The sequence below is a fragment of the Equus caballus genome, chromosome 8 (assembly GCF_041296265.1).
Source record: "Equus caballus isolate H_3958 breed thoroughbred chromosome 8, TB-T2T, whole genome shotgun sequence".
Lineage (NCBI taxonomy): Eukaryota > Metazoa > Chordata > Mammalia > Perissodactyla > Equidae > Equus > Equus caballus.
The window spans coordinates 96,276,895-96,291,626 of NC_091691.1; positions in this window are offsets into that span (position 1 = coordinate 96,276,895).

The following is a 14,732-nucleotide window of genomic DNA, read 5'->3' on the forward strand; positions in this document are numbered from 1 at the left end:
CATAGTCAAAGTTACCACGGTCTTTCTCACAGACTGTTACATGACCTTTGCAACTGGTCTGCCTGCCTCCATTCTTGCCCATTATAAACAAGTCCCCATATCACACCAAGTAGACTTTTATGCTTAAAGTTTCTATGGCTTTCCTTTGCCAGAATGAAATCTAAACCCCTTTGCACAGCATGCAAACTCCTCCTCCGTCTGGTGTCATCATTTTGTTCTTTCCTCATTGTTTCCTGTGCTCTCACCACACTGGATAGTTTTTCATTCCTCAAAGAATTAACATTTTTATTCCTCTGAGATTTTGCCATGCTGCTGTTGGCCTTCCTTTTCCCCAAATCTTTTCATGACCTACTCTTCTAATATGTTTCAGCTCAAATTGCATCTCTGGGTCCTGTGCAATCCTCTTGTTCAAGTATGAACGTGGCTTCTCTTTGTCTGACAGCCTATAGTCTAGAAGACAAGTAATTCTGACCTTCAAACACCTAATGGACATGGCAGAAAAGCCAGGATAACCATAACAAAAACTTCCTTCTAGAAGATGGAATATGTCAATCACACATCAGTCTACAGCATCAGTCAAATCCCCCTGGACTGATAAAGAGAAGACCCCCTGCCCCATTGGCCCATCTTTGAGCCCCTGACTGTGCTCCTTGTCATGCCTACTGTGGTTCAGGCCGTTCCCCCCAGGTAATCCTTCTTTACCATCTCTTGGCTCAGGCATGGCATTCAAGGGCACTCCTGAGCGTTGTTTTGGGGACTCGAATGCCTTTGACTTTTCCTGATGCAGGTTTAGGGACACGGGGATTATTTTAGGGGATTAAGAGCCCTAAACAGTAGCAAGTCAGGTTTGGGTTTGCTTTGACAAAACTCCTTCAGAATTTAGCACGCTTTGGATCTGATTGCTTTCAGCCAATTTCAGGTACCATTAATAGTAACAAAAGAGTTTAACCAGACCTAAACACTCAAGTTTTTAACTTGGCTTCCGTGCTGTGTTGTCTCTCTCTCTCTCTCTCATACACACAGAGTAATGCTTGTTACCAATGCATTATTAAAACAATGGGTTTGGATGGAAAGGCAATACCCTCAATGTGAATGTTGCCAGTAGGCAAACTCACATCTCCTACTGCCAATGGCCACTTTACAGCCTGCTTCAACTTGGTGATTAAAACAGGTTTTTTTCCTTTATAAGCTTCCAACTTGTATGAATCTCAATCAGCCTATACCTCCATGCAAGATGGGAGAAGAAAGGACTTAGGGAGATGGAGCTTTAGCGGTGTCTGTTACTATTTCCAATTTATTGAAAAATTTCAATTTTCAAAGCTAATATTTCAATTTATTAAAGTACGCAAATGAAATATGGAAAAATGTGAACATACTAATATCTACTATGTTTAGATACCTGGTTATTTCATATATCATTTTCTTTCTTTGTTTTTTTGAGAGTCTCACTTTAATTGTCCTTAAGCAGCGTTAGAGTTCATTGACATAAGCGCACCTGTTTAAAGTAAACTGGACGAGCTTCGACTGATGATGCTCTTGTGAAACTGTCACCACAACCAGGAAAACGAACATTTACGTCAACTGCAAAAGTTACCTCATGCCCTTTTCTCCCTTTTATTTACGTCATTTTCTATGATGTTAAAATAGTTTATAGTTTAATTTTTTAAATTAATTTAAAGCAGCAAAAGAGGAAGTCACGTGAAATTCAAGCGCTGGAGATGCCCCTCACTGAACATCTACGCCACCCGAGCAGGGGCGAGCTGAGCCTCTTCAGCTTCACGAGGACCTCGACAGAAACTGAGGCTTTCCTGCTTCCTGGAGGATGGCAGCTGCTGGATCCCTGTCTTGACTTCATTTAAATCTGTCGCCTTTTTCCCGCTTTCCGTCTGCCGCCACGTCCACCGTTAGGAAGGATGGCAGCCCATCAGTCACCCCCCTGAGGGAAATTACAGAGCAGACCCTCCGCGCCAAACGCTCCTCTTCCTATCTGGACCTTGGTTTCTGGATGTAGCCTTCAGAAAACGACTTTGTTTACTCTTCGAGATGGTTTAGACGGTTAATTTCTCCATTTGACGTTTTCTTAGCTTGGTCTTCCCACACAGCAGAACCTGAGACAGGTGTGTTATTAGGGGCAGGAGAGGAGCGAAGGCGGAGGAGGGCGCCGGGCAGGCCCCCTTGGAGGCAGCGGAGCGGCTCTGTCAGCCCCGGGAGCCAGCGCCTGGGCTCCTGGCCGTGGGCACGAGGCGGCGTGGCTGACGTGCTCCCCCACACCCCCACCCAACACAGCGCAAGGAGAGAAGAGCTAGGGCCGAAGGCAGGAGCTATGCACTGCGGCCGAGGCCAGATTCCGCCTGCCGACAGCTGAGGGTGTGGCAGCAGCGAGTAACCGAGGGCATAAACGTGGTCCAGTAAACGTCTTAAGCTCCCTGGCGAATGTAATTATGTCTCATTTATTCCATAAACAGATATCGATTGGATACTTACAAATGACTGTGTAATTGTTTTTATCACCCTCTAGGGACTGGTATGTTATTTTGCTTGAAAGGCACTCAATATTCAGATTTTCTAGCTAAAATCTTTCCTTCTCATGTGTAAATCATCTCTAGATAATTTAACCTTTCCTAATATGTATTAAAATATTCATTTATTAAAATATTTATTAATCAGTGTGATTAGTTACAATTAATTATATTAATTAAAGTATTTATAAAATATTGGTAGAGTTCAATTCAATGAAATTTTGTAATAATCACACCTCAATAAAGAATCACAGTAGCAAAAAGTAGACGGATTCTTCAAGAGACAATAGTAATTACAACAATAGAACTAATACTAGCCAACTCCAACAGGACACTTCATCTGTGCTGTTCTAAGATCTTTACATAGACAATGCATTTAATACTAACAATGTCCTCTGAGTTGAACAGTGTTAATATCACTATTTTCATAAGTAAACTGAACAGATAGATAAGTAACTACTATTTAGGAAAAAAATTAAATGAAGTCTCCTCTAAACCGTTACACCATCTTTTCTGTCCTTTCTTTTTCCTGTTAGGGCAGCAGAGGATGGTGGCAAGATGGCGGACACAGGAGTTCGTCTGTCTAGTGGCTTAATTCATATCCTGACTCTGCCCCTTTCTAGCTCTGCACCTTTGGGCAAATTGTTATTAATTCCTTTAAAAGGGGTATTAAAAGATTATATGTGAATATAAATAACATTTTATGAAAAAATAGCTACATTTCCCAAAACAAAGAAATTAGCAAGAAAATTGACATTGTTTCATAGTTTTTGCAAATATGCTTAATGTCTGCTTAACAGAAGATAGCTGTGATCTTTTATCAGCTTCTGTACCCAATCATTGTGATGTTACATGTTATTGGCCTCTAGAAAATGCCACTGTACACACATGAGAGAATCAGGAAAAAGGCAACTGAAGTCTTATTATAAAGATAACTTTCACCTCATGAACCCCTGAAGGTGTCTCAGGGACCCCTCAAGGGATCCCCAGGACCCATTTCTGAAAACTGCTGCTAAAAGAGTAACAGAAATAGTCAATTTAGACAGTTCACTCAAAAGTGAAATTCCCCAGAGGAAAACTATCGAACAGTTCGTAAGATATTTTCTAGACAAATACAACTGATTGACTACATTTTTCGATTTTCCAGTGACTTTTACTTATTTATATCTATGTATTTAAATGTTTTATGAAAACTTTATATGGCTCATCTTATTTTCAAAAATTAATCTAGAAGATTAGTACTATTTCTAGAAAACAATGATCTTCCCATGGGATATTGAGATACAAAAGCAAGAAAGTTTCCAAATGCTTTCAGAATGCCATAATACTTAGTTTACTGATTAAAAAAAAGAACTTAGATATTTCTTTTGCTGTGGAGCAGAAGGAAGGTGGGTGTCAGCATGTCATGTCTCATAATGCTTGTGCAATAGTTCATTAGGTTGTACATATGAGAACCAATTAAACACGTTATGAAAGGTCAACAGCCGGGTACAAGCTGCAAACTCTCTTTCCTGCTCTTCAGAGAGAACATTTATAGACTCACATTATTATCCAAGTACTAGATATTCTTTAAAAATCTAGTTTACTTTCTTTTCAAATAATAGACAAAATTTTGATTTACCTTTTTTGTATATGTTTCGTTGTCTTAAAATGCTTGACATTTCAGAGTAAAAACATTTTCCAAACAATCCTATTTAGACGTCAAAGGTTTTTTTTTTTTTTGGTTATTGGTAGTGGTAATACCCTCCACTCACAATTTTCAGCCATTGTTAATTGAAAAAAAAGTTAAACTCATTTTAACATGTTTAATTCAACGGCTTGATTATTAAATCATATTAACCAATTGATTCAGTTATTACTGCTGAACTCGCTTGAGTTCTGAATCAGTCACTTCAGCAGAGAAACTGTTCTCAGGGCTCTGTTGCCTGCATTCTAAAACAAGGGGAGTCTTAGCAATCCTACCTGCTTTCCATCCTAATCAGTCCCCTCGAGAATCATTGCCCATTAAACCAAATTGTCATTGCACGGGGAATCTCAGATTTCCTCCGTAGTCTCAATTCCACTGAATAGACTTGTCATTCTCATTATTAACCTAAAATCCTAAAATTCGTAATTTTCTTGTACCATTGTCCACCACAGCACTTCTTTCTTTATCCCCCACTGACTCTAAACATTCTTCTTAGGCTGTCCCATCAGATCTCAATTTTCAGTCATCCTCTCACTTTTCGTCTAGATTTCCTCTCACATTTCTTCTTCTATTGTCTCTGCTTTTTCAATAGTTTGCTCAGTATTGGAAATTAACGTTAACATTCCTTTCATAGGATGCGTCAGTTTCTGCTTTGCATTACACTCTGTGTAGTTATCTTATTGCCTTGATTAAAATGTAAGATCTACGACAACAGAGTGTACTTTACTGTTTTTTGTTCCTGAGTCATATATTATTTTGTCTTGCACTCAATAATTACCCAATGAGTATTTGTTGACTTCAATATCCAATCCAAATATATATGTTAAAAATATGCTGCAACATGTTTTGTTTTGATGCAGAACAAAATTTGAGAAAGTATATTTTACTAGATCTGTTAGTATCAAAAAGATTCTGAAAGTATATTATCATCAATAATTTACCACTTAAAATGTGTTGATTCCATGAGAGCAATGGAAACCAGATCAAAGTGGGTGGAATCAATATTCAAATATGAAGCATCTCATAAGCTGACATTCAGACTGGACCACACCACATCCACTCCAGTCCCTCCTATCTCGTGATATTCATATTCCTTAATTGCCAATAGTTTACCAAGAAAAGAATCCTATTTTTTATATAATTTAAAAGATTATTAAAGTAATGAAAGATTATAAATGTAATTGTGATTTTCTTAAAAGATATGAGACAATTTTATTCACCTTTAATTTTTCTAGGAATTATAAACTCAAAATTGAAATAAGGAGAGTTAGAAAATCCAAATAAATCAACGAATTTAGGAGAAACTGAAAACAATGTTAAATAATGACCACCCATCAAGAAGTAAGACAAAGACAATTTTATAGACAAGTTCTTTCAACCTTTGAGGAGAAGATAATACCATAATATTTAAACTGTCCTTGAACATAGAAAATATCCATGGCTTCAAAATTTGTTGTCAATATGACCTTGATAGAAAATCCTTAAAATCTTAGCAAAATTAGTAGGTTTCAAATCTATTTTTAAAAGTAGATATTAAGCCATCTCACATATTACTATCAAATCAAATACAAGACTGGCTTAGAAGAATGTCTACCTTTGAAGACACGTTGAATACATAAGATTTATATAGGAATGCAATGATGTTAGAATTTTCAGAAATCTTTAAAGAAGAAAACCTCTATTTTTATTCTAAAATGGAATTTAATGGAATGCAATATATATTGCTGATTTAAATTAATGAAATAGGAAGAGACGTATACTTGCTTAAATCGTGGGTCACGTCTAACTGAAACAAACTGCCAGCATTGTGCTTAGTAGTAAAAAGCTAGAAACATTCTATTCACAGTAAAAAACAAGTATTTTTGCTGCTATTATTTCTGCTATTATTCATAAATAATAATAAAATAACAGATATTAATATCCACTTTGCAATTTCCATTTTACAGACATTATGCTAAACACTTCTTTAGATTCATCCAACAAATATTCACTGAGCCCCACTGTTGTCAGTAGTAGAGATTCATCAGTGAGAAAGAGACAAAAATCACAGCCCTGTGGAGTTGACAACAGGCCTATTAGAGAGTTATTATGCAGTGGCCGCATGTTACAGATGAAGAGACAGGCTTAAAGAGGCTAATTAATTTTCTCAAAGTTACACAGTAAGTGGCAGAATGGATTAAAACTAAAGGTTATTTAGCTCCAGAGCCCAATCTCTTATTTATTCTCTTTATTTTGTTTCCTCTTCCTTTGTAAATTTCTAGTAAATTCTGCAAGCAAGAAAAGAATAATGTGCATAAACTTTATAAAGCAGCCCGTGAAAGCAGGGGTGTGACCTTTTAAATATTCACTCCATATCCTCCCATGGGAGAAAAAAATAAAAAAGACCCCAAATTTCCCAGAGGGACTGGCTGTGAAACAGTAAAGACAGAACAAAAAGTTTGCTGGGGGATGTTTTTTGGGAAAAGACCCCCCCCCCCGCCCCCACTCCCATCAACTCTTTTACTCTTCTCCTGAGGAAGACTTCTAGATTGGCCACGTTTGACAGTACTTCTTAGATCATAGTGATAGGATTTCTTTCTTGGAAGAAAGAAGAATAGTTTATCTCCGGCTCTCTTCTCTTCCCTTCTTTTTGTTTGATTCAGTTTCCTTTGATGTAATGTTGACATGAACTTTGCCTCTGGCCAAGAAGTTCCAGGCTGGGTGGACGATGACAAGAGACACATTTTCTCTAAAGATATTCCTGCTCCAGCGGCTGTTGTGTCATCAACAAATCTTTCTTCTGTGTCAGGCTTAGAGCCCAGGCTGCCTCTGCTTTGAACTAAAGAGTTTGGTGACACAATCTAGCCGAGATCACTGAGTTTCTGTAAGGAGACCAGACCCTAACAGCAAAGAAGAGTATTACGGACTGAATCTTCTAATCTGATTATGTAGTTCACTTTCAGAATTTTCAGAGATAAACGAAGAACTAAGGACAAGATTCTGGTCTTGCTGGGGTCCTCTGGATAAATATTACCACTATATTGGCCCATTTTGCTACCAAACCAATTTTCCCACCACCATGAACTCCCCCAAAATCCATATCTTCAATTGTTTTATATTGACTACAGAATTAATTTCCAAATCCTTAGTCCGATGCTTATGGCCATTCCAAATCTGATTCCAGCCCATCCTTTCTTCATTTCCTTCTGTCATTTTAATTCAGCAAAACTGATTTTATTTTTGTTTCTTGACCGTGTCTAATGTCTACCAAGCTTTGTTTCTTTGCTTAAATTGTTGTATTGTTTTGGCAAGTTCATTCTTCTTTCCGTTACATCCTGTTCTATCTGTCTCCTAGACTCAGTTTCACACTATCATATTCAAACTAGAAAGCCTCTATTTTCTCTGAAATTTTTTATTATTCATTTTATACTAGTTGTATTGTTATATTGCCCATACATCATTATCCTATATACATTGTGAAATTCTGGAGGTCTGGAGCAGCGTCTTAGATCTACTTACGTTCCCTGAATGTGGGACAATACGTTGACTACATTAGGGCCTCATAATTTTTCATTAAAAAGAATTACTATATGTATATGATGTTATATGAAATTTGCTATTGGTAAGTACAAATTGTATAGAAGAATGTTTCTTATAGATGCCCGGAAGTTCCTCTCACCTTTACGCAAAGGACAGTTTATGATGTGCTATCAGTATTTCAGGGAGAGAGAAGATTTCTACTTATTCGAGTGACCCAGATAGTCACAGAAAATTCATCTCTTAAAAACCAAAGTGAGTGATCTTTTGGATGAGGTATCAAAAAAATAAATGCCATTCGTCCAGAAGGTGACTGAATTTAAAAGTTTGGGTTGCCAAGCAGAATGTGGTATTTTCACAGAAATTTCACCAAGCGTGTCCTTCACGAGGCATGCCACTAATTAGGAATCTGTGAGCACCTTATGGTTGATGAATTAAGCAAAAAACAACTCTTTCTTACAGAAAATACACCCACAACTTCCAAAGAAAAATTATCCACACCTAAAGGTTTCAAGACTGTCAAAGTAATGAATTTTATTTCTTATATTTAAATTGCTAGAGGTTGTTAATGTTTCTGTGAATTATTAAAATCCATTGTAATAAATAATGCTATCTAATGTTTCCTAAATGCCTAGTTTTGTTCTCAGCATGAGAATGAACTCTGCAAACTGTAAGATGGATTCAGGTTTCATTTTTACAGTGTCTCAAAACTAGTATATGACAGAGTTGGGGTCTGAACCCAGGCAATCTATTTGCAGATTCTGTGCACTTAACCATGGCTGTATATTATTCAATATAAAAAACCTATATTTATTCAATAGAAAATTTATAGCAGAGTGATGGATCACAGGCCTGAAAACTAAATTTCCATGGCCAATTTAAAGAAACCATTTTATACCTTAAAACCAATAGGGCCCAATGAGCTGCAAATGCACTTACATAGGTAACCAAATTCCAGTAAGCAAGACAGTCTTTTCTTTACATGGGAAGTATAATAGTTTGTGAAAAAGAGTAGTGAAATATTTGGAGTTCTTATATTTTATATTCTCAAAAGGTTGTACAATAAAGCTTGGAATTTAAGCCCACTAAAAGGATAAAAACAAGTATGCTACATTTTATTGGATACTTATAATATATAGAACACTGAGCTAAGTGTTTTATAGACTATATTACTTAATCATCTCCAAACCGTAGGAGGTAGTTATTACATTGAAGCCATATTTTATGCAAACTTTGCTTTTAAAAACTTCTCATTGAGTTATATGGCATGCAACAGCACAAACCGTAATGTACATCTCAAAGAATTTTGACAAAATGCATACACCCATGTAACCAGCAACCTTATGAAAAAATGGGATCATAAACCATGTATTATTAGACCATCTTGTGGCCCCATTTACTAAACACCTGCTTTTAAATGTAAATACTACCCTGTTTTTCAGCATTACAGATGAGCTTTACCTGTTTTTGAATTTTGTATCGATGGAATCATCTTTTATACTCATACATTACTTATTTTGCTGACCATGAAGTTTATGGGATTCATCCATATTTTTATGGGTAGCAGTAGTTCACTGTTTATCTCAGACTATTCCATTGCATGAATTTATTATAATTTATTTATTCATTCTAATATGTATAAGCCATTTTGTTGGGTTTTTTTCTTTTGTTTTTTTAAAAGAAGTGACACCTAAGCTAACATCTGTTGGCAATCTTCTTCCTTTTTTTCTTTCTTCTTCTTCTCCCCAAAGCCCCCCAATACATAGTTGTATATTCTAGTTGTAGGTTCTTCTGGTTGTGCTATGTGGGACACTGCCTCAGCATGGCCTTATGAGTGGTGCCACGCCCATGCACAGGATCCAAACCAACGAAACTCTGGGCCACAGAAGTGGAGTGCACAAACTTAACCACTCGGATATGGGGCCGGCCCCCATTTCATTGTTTTTAGTTTGGGGCTATTATGAAAATGCTGCTGTGAAGACAGTTGTACATTTTTTTAGTGGACATAGAGCAGTTGTGCAGAGTATGTACAAGGCGTTAGAATTTCTGGCTTATATGGTATATACGTGTTCAACTCAGTAGCTTTTGACAACTAGTCTATCAAAGTGGCTATATCAACTCACAGTCCCATCATCAGTATTTGGTACTTCAACACACTCCACACTCTCGCCAAATGCTCACTACTTTCCATCTTGTTTTCAAGTATTGTGTCTTCCATGCACAGCTCCTTCTTGCTTTAGCAAATAATAAATTCAGCTTTTTGATTCAAATGTCGAGCGATGGATTCTTTGGAAAACGGAGCTCCCACCAAGATTTTTTGTGCAGACTCATTTGGCAGCGTTTGCTGGGACCCACAGACCAATGGGGGCATTCTTCAGGTGCCTTGTTCCCACAATTCAAATGTCCTGACCATCTGTTGCCAGGAAAGTCTCTCAACAACACTGTGCACTATGCCTTATTTCACTGAATTCTAGCTGTTGAGTTTATTTTGCTATCTGAGAATTTGTTAGTTGCACTCCTTGATTTGAAGGTGCACCATATGGTAGAGACTCTTGCCATTATCCTATTGACACTTTTGTGCTCGCTCTCTTCTCCTGTATGTTTGTCTATTTAGTATATTGTCTTGTCTCATGTGTTCTGCTTTTTCTTCGAAGGTCTGATTCTGTGGAATCTATAAGGAAGTGCTCTATAGGGAACAAATGGCAGCATAGCCCCGTAAATCTCCTCTACGAGCCAACTCCAAGAACTACTAGCTATAAGCCCATTAAATAGGCAAATACACGATTTCTTTTTTCCGTTTTTGCTGGTTGCCTCAAAGATTTCCTCTTTATCATTGGTTTTCAACATCTTGAACATAACATATATTAATCTAACTTGGGTTTCTCTAAGCTTCTTTTAATGGTGGTTTGCTGTCTTACATTATATTTGAAAATTATTGGTCTTTATCTCTTCAAATATTTCTTCTTTTCCATTCTCTTTCTCTTCTCCTTCCAGGATTTCTATTGGCATGAATATTAGATCATTTGATATTGTCCCATGGCTCATGAGTGCTCAGCCTTTTCTCCTCTTCTTCTCCTTTTAGTCTGTTCTTTAGTTTGGGTAAGTTCTGTAGACTTCTCCTTTCCTCGGTGGTGCCTAGTGTAGTGGGTTGGACATAGCTCACTACATGGGTCCAGTGAATATTTTGAAAACATTTTTCACTTCTGTTACCATATTTGCTTTTAATCCTAGATTATCCACGTGATTCCTTTTTATAATTTCAGTCCTTCTGCTGAAATCTGTTAATGTGTGTTGTTCACTTTTCCACAACAGTGTTTAACATACTATTCCTAGTTATCTTCAATCTCTCCAAGAACTGAGTCATCTTCAGTCTAGTTTTGTTGATTGCTTTGTCTTGTTATAGCTAGTTGTTTTTATTTTCCCCCCATAAGCTTGCATTACATAATTTACCTTATTTAAGCCTGAGTGACAGTTTAGGTAATTTTAGCCTAACTTGAAATTGCCCATGTGTCAGAGGTGTAGTCCACCAAGGTTTTCAACTCAGAACCAGTTGTGATCAATATGGTCTCTATCCCTGCAGAGCTGTGAACATTCATCTTTTTCTCCTTGCAATAATTAGACTGATGAATACTTTTCTCTATAGTTCACGAGTTTTCAGCAAAGCTCTTTAGTCTGTCACCTCAGACAGTTTCAGAATTCAGTAAATGTCTTGAAAGGAAAACTGAGCATGTTTTTGATGCCTTGTTTTTGCCATTCCAACACCCAAATTTTGCAAATGCTATGTGGGTTTCTCTGTCCCCCAGCAGCCGTTTTCTTCTTAGAGGAAGACCAGAATTGCAGCCATTTGCTCATGCCCAGAATTGTCAGATTACACAAGGACAAATCAGTTGGAAAATGTCAACTTAATCCTACAAGTTCTCTTTCTTCTGGATTTTTAGATCTTCTTGTTCTTGTTACTTTAGCTACTCTTTGATGCCCTTAAGCAAGTGATTTCTGTGTTTTATTCCAGTCTTCAAATTTTTGTCAGTGGAACTATTAGTCTGTCATAAACTATTCAATTCTCTCTTAAAGCAGAAATCCATAGTTCTAGTTTGAAATAGTGTGATATTAATGGTCTTATTTTTATGAGAAAATTTTTGAATCATAGTATCATTCTCCAAATTGTAACATCTTAATAAGTCATAATTTATAAATTGGAAGCTGTAATCTGATTATATTTTTACCGTTATTATTGTGCTTCTTTAACTATTAAACACAAATTATTTTTGAACCAGATGTTTATTTACATCAAATCTTTTGTCAGGATTTGGTTTTTATGGTAACTGCTAGTATTTAAATTGTTTTAATCTATATGAAATGCCATCCAAATATTTTCGTTGTTTATAATTCATGTTAAAATTTGCACTCCAAAGTTGATAACATTAGAACAGAAACTGTATGTGAAAAAGAGCAATAATATGGCCAAATAACCTCCATTTGATTTTTTACTATTATAAGAGTGAACTTGAAAAATCTATTAGAGATAATGTCAAGAAAATAGAAAGCAACATTAAAGTAAGATATGTAGCTTGCTGATAGATTTATGCACTTCGTTAATTTTCGTATTTACAGTAAACTTATTCCTCCTAAAAGATTAGTAGAGACCTACATGAACTTTGAATCATGTAATATTTTCAGAAATGTGTACCATGGAAAGAAAAAGCAACTTAGATGTTTTCTTTCTTTTATAGGTAAGGAACAAAAAGTTCACTGAAATTAAATAAAAGCAAAAGTACTTAGCTAGCAAATGACAGATATATTTGACTTTAACATCCATGCTTTTAATAATTATGATGTACCAGCTTTCTAGGCATTTTTATGGTTATGCTTCCTTGGTGTACACAACAGAAATTCACTGAGCATCTCCAAAGTTCCAGAAGCTATGGCATATCTGGGGATACAAAGATGACTAAGACACATTTGCTGCCTATATTGAGCCAGGAGGCTATTAGAGAAATTCAGAGTCTAATAAGATGTCAAGATTTGATACTGCTCAAAGGACCATTAAATAAAATAGAGATAATTGGATTTTTTTTCCAGAAATTATTTTTCTTCTGGACTTGGAAATCAACCAACACTGCTGAAAAAGTGAAAGTTGTTACATTTGTGTAATGATTGAAACTATTTAAAAGATTAAACATGTGATTGCTCATTTTTAGCATTAAAATGAATTGTTTTCCAGAATATTTACAAGTAAAAAAATTTCTATTTCATTTTTTATCACACCAAATCCAAGCCCTTTAAACTGAATTCATATCAAAACATTTGGAGTTCTCTCAGTGCACTGTGTTAATTCACACCTCTCTGCACTAATTCCTTCTTCTTCCTCTTCCAGGAATGCATTTTATGCTTTGTCCATCTGGAAAATAGCTACTCATCTTTCAAGACTCAGTCCAAAGGTCATTTCCAGGAAGACCTTAACTCATCCCAGGTAATTGCCAAGGCAACAGAATTGACTCTTTGCTATTTTAGCATATTTACCACTTGATTGCATTAATTTGTTTTCATGTTTTTCTGTATGAGTGTGAAAGCTCCATGAGGAAAGGGACAATCTCCTTCATTTTTATATTTCTCAGTGCAATATACAGCTGCATTTCCCATAAGAAGTAATCAGTATTTTTAAAAAATAACTTATTGTAGCCCTAAGTATATACCCTAGAGTTTCTCTAAGTTTATTATGTCAACATATAACATAAAAAGACCTGCATAGAAATATTTATAATAGAATTGTTTATATGTGGCTTGAATAGAACCAGTATAAATTTATAGCCAGAGAAAAAATGATAAATATGCTTTGGTAGAGTCACACAATGGAATACTACGCAGCACTGAGAAGAAATGCATTCAGGCTAATTGTGTCAACAGGGATAAAAATAACAATCATGTTAAACACTAAAAGCAAGTGACAGAATAAAAACCAGGCGATGTCACATGTATGAAGTATAAATGGGTTAATACATATATGATAGAAACATACTGTGTTATGTTTTGGAAAGATAAGTACCAACCACAGGGTAGTAGTTACCTCTGAGTGTGTCAGAGGCAAGTGTGGAGGTGACTGTGATCTCAGAGGGGAAACAGAAGGCTTCAGTTGGCAGATGTGTAACCAGGAATTTGTTACACTATTTTCTATACCTATACAAATTTTTTTCATGAATACTTCATAATATATTTTAAAGGAGAACTCACTATTCACTATCACTTAGCTAAGAAATCCAAAGCTTAGCAATGATTTATTTGTCCCTTTTGCTCCCTCTTCCTTTCTGTTGGGAAAAACCATTAAATGAATGTTCTTGGGAACAATTTGTCGTGTATCTCTCTCTTTATCCTGCATCCATTTGGTCATCCATATTGAGCCATGAGACCAGATTCAGGAAAAGGGGCAATAAGACATAGAGAAAAACAGAAAGCATGAAGCCCACACCTTCTGGTCTGACGGTTCTAGGGAAAGACTTTGGCCAGAAGCCTACGGAGTTGGGAGGAGGGGAAGAAAGAAGGAGGCAGAAGAGACAGAGGACAAAGCTCTCAATTCCAGATCTTCCCTTTCTAAGATTTAACCATGAGATAAATGTCCATTTACATAGTAAGGAGAACACTGTCAGAATGAACGGCTGCCCCAAATCACGTGTAGGATTCTGGGAGTCTTTTAGTTGGTCTACAATGTCGATCTTTGATAGCAGTCCTGATATCAGTCTCCCTACATTAAACCCAGCATATATAGGGTTAAACCAAAGCTCTCATCCCCTTTCCCTACTTACTCCTAGGCTTCCTGGCACCAGAATCCACTATCCACCAGGGAGGCAGACAATCAAGATCACTCAGCTGCAGAGTCCCTTTCTCACCTTCCTCCTCCCTGCAAACAGGCTCACAAGGCCACACCAGGCTGGTGGGAAAGCACTGACCAGCGAGCCCACAGGCTCCCCCTCCCTACAAGCAGCCACATTCCTTGCAACTTTTAAAACCCCTTGCCT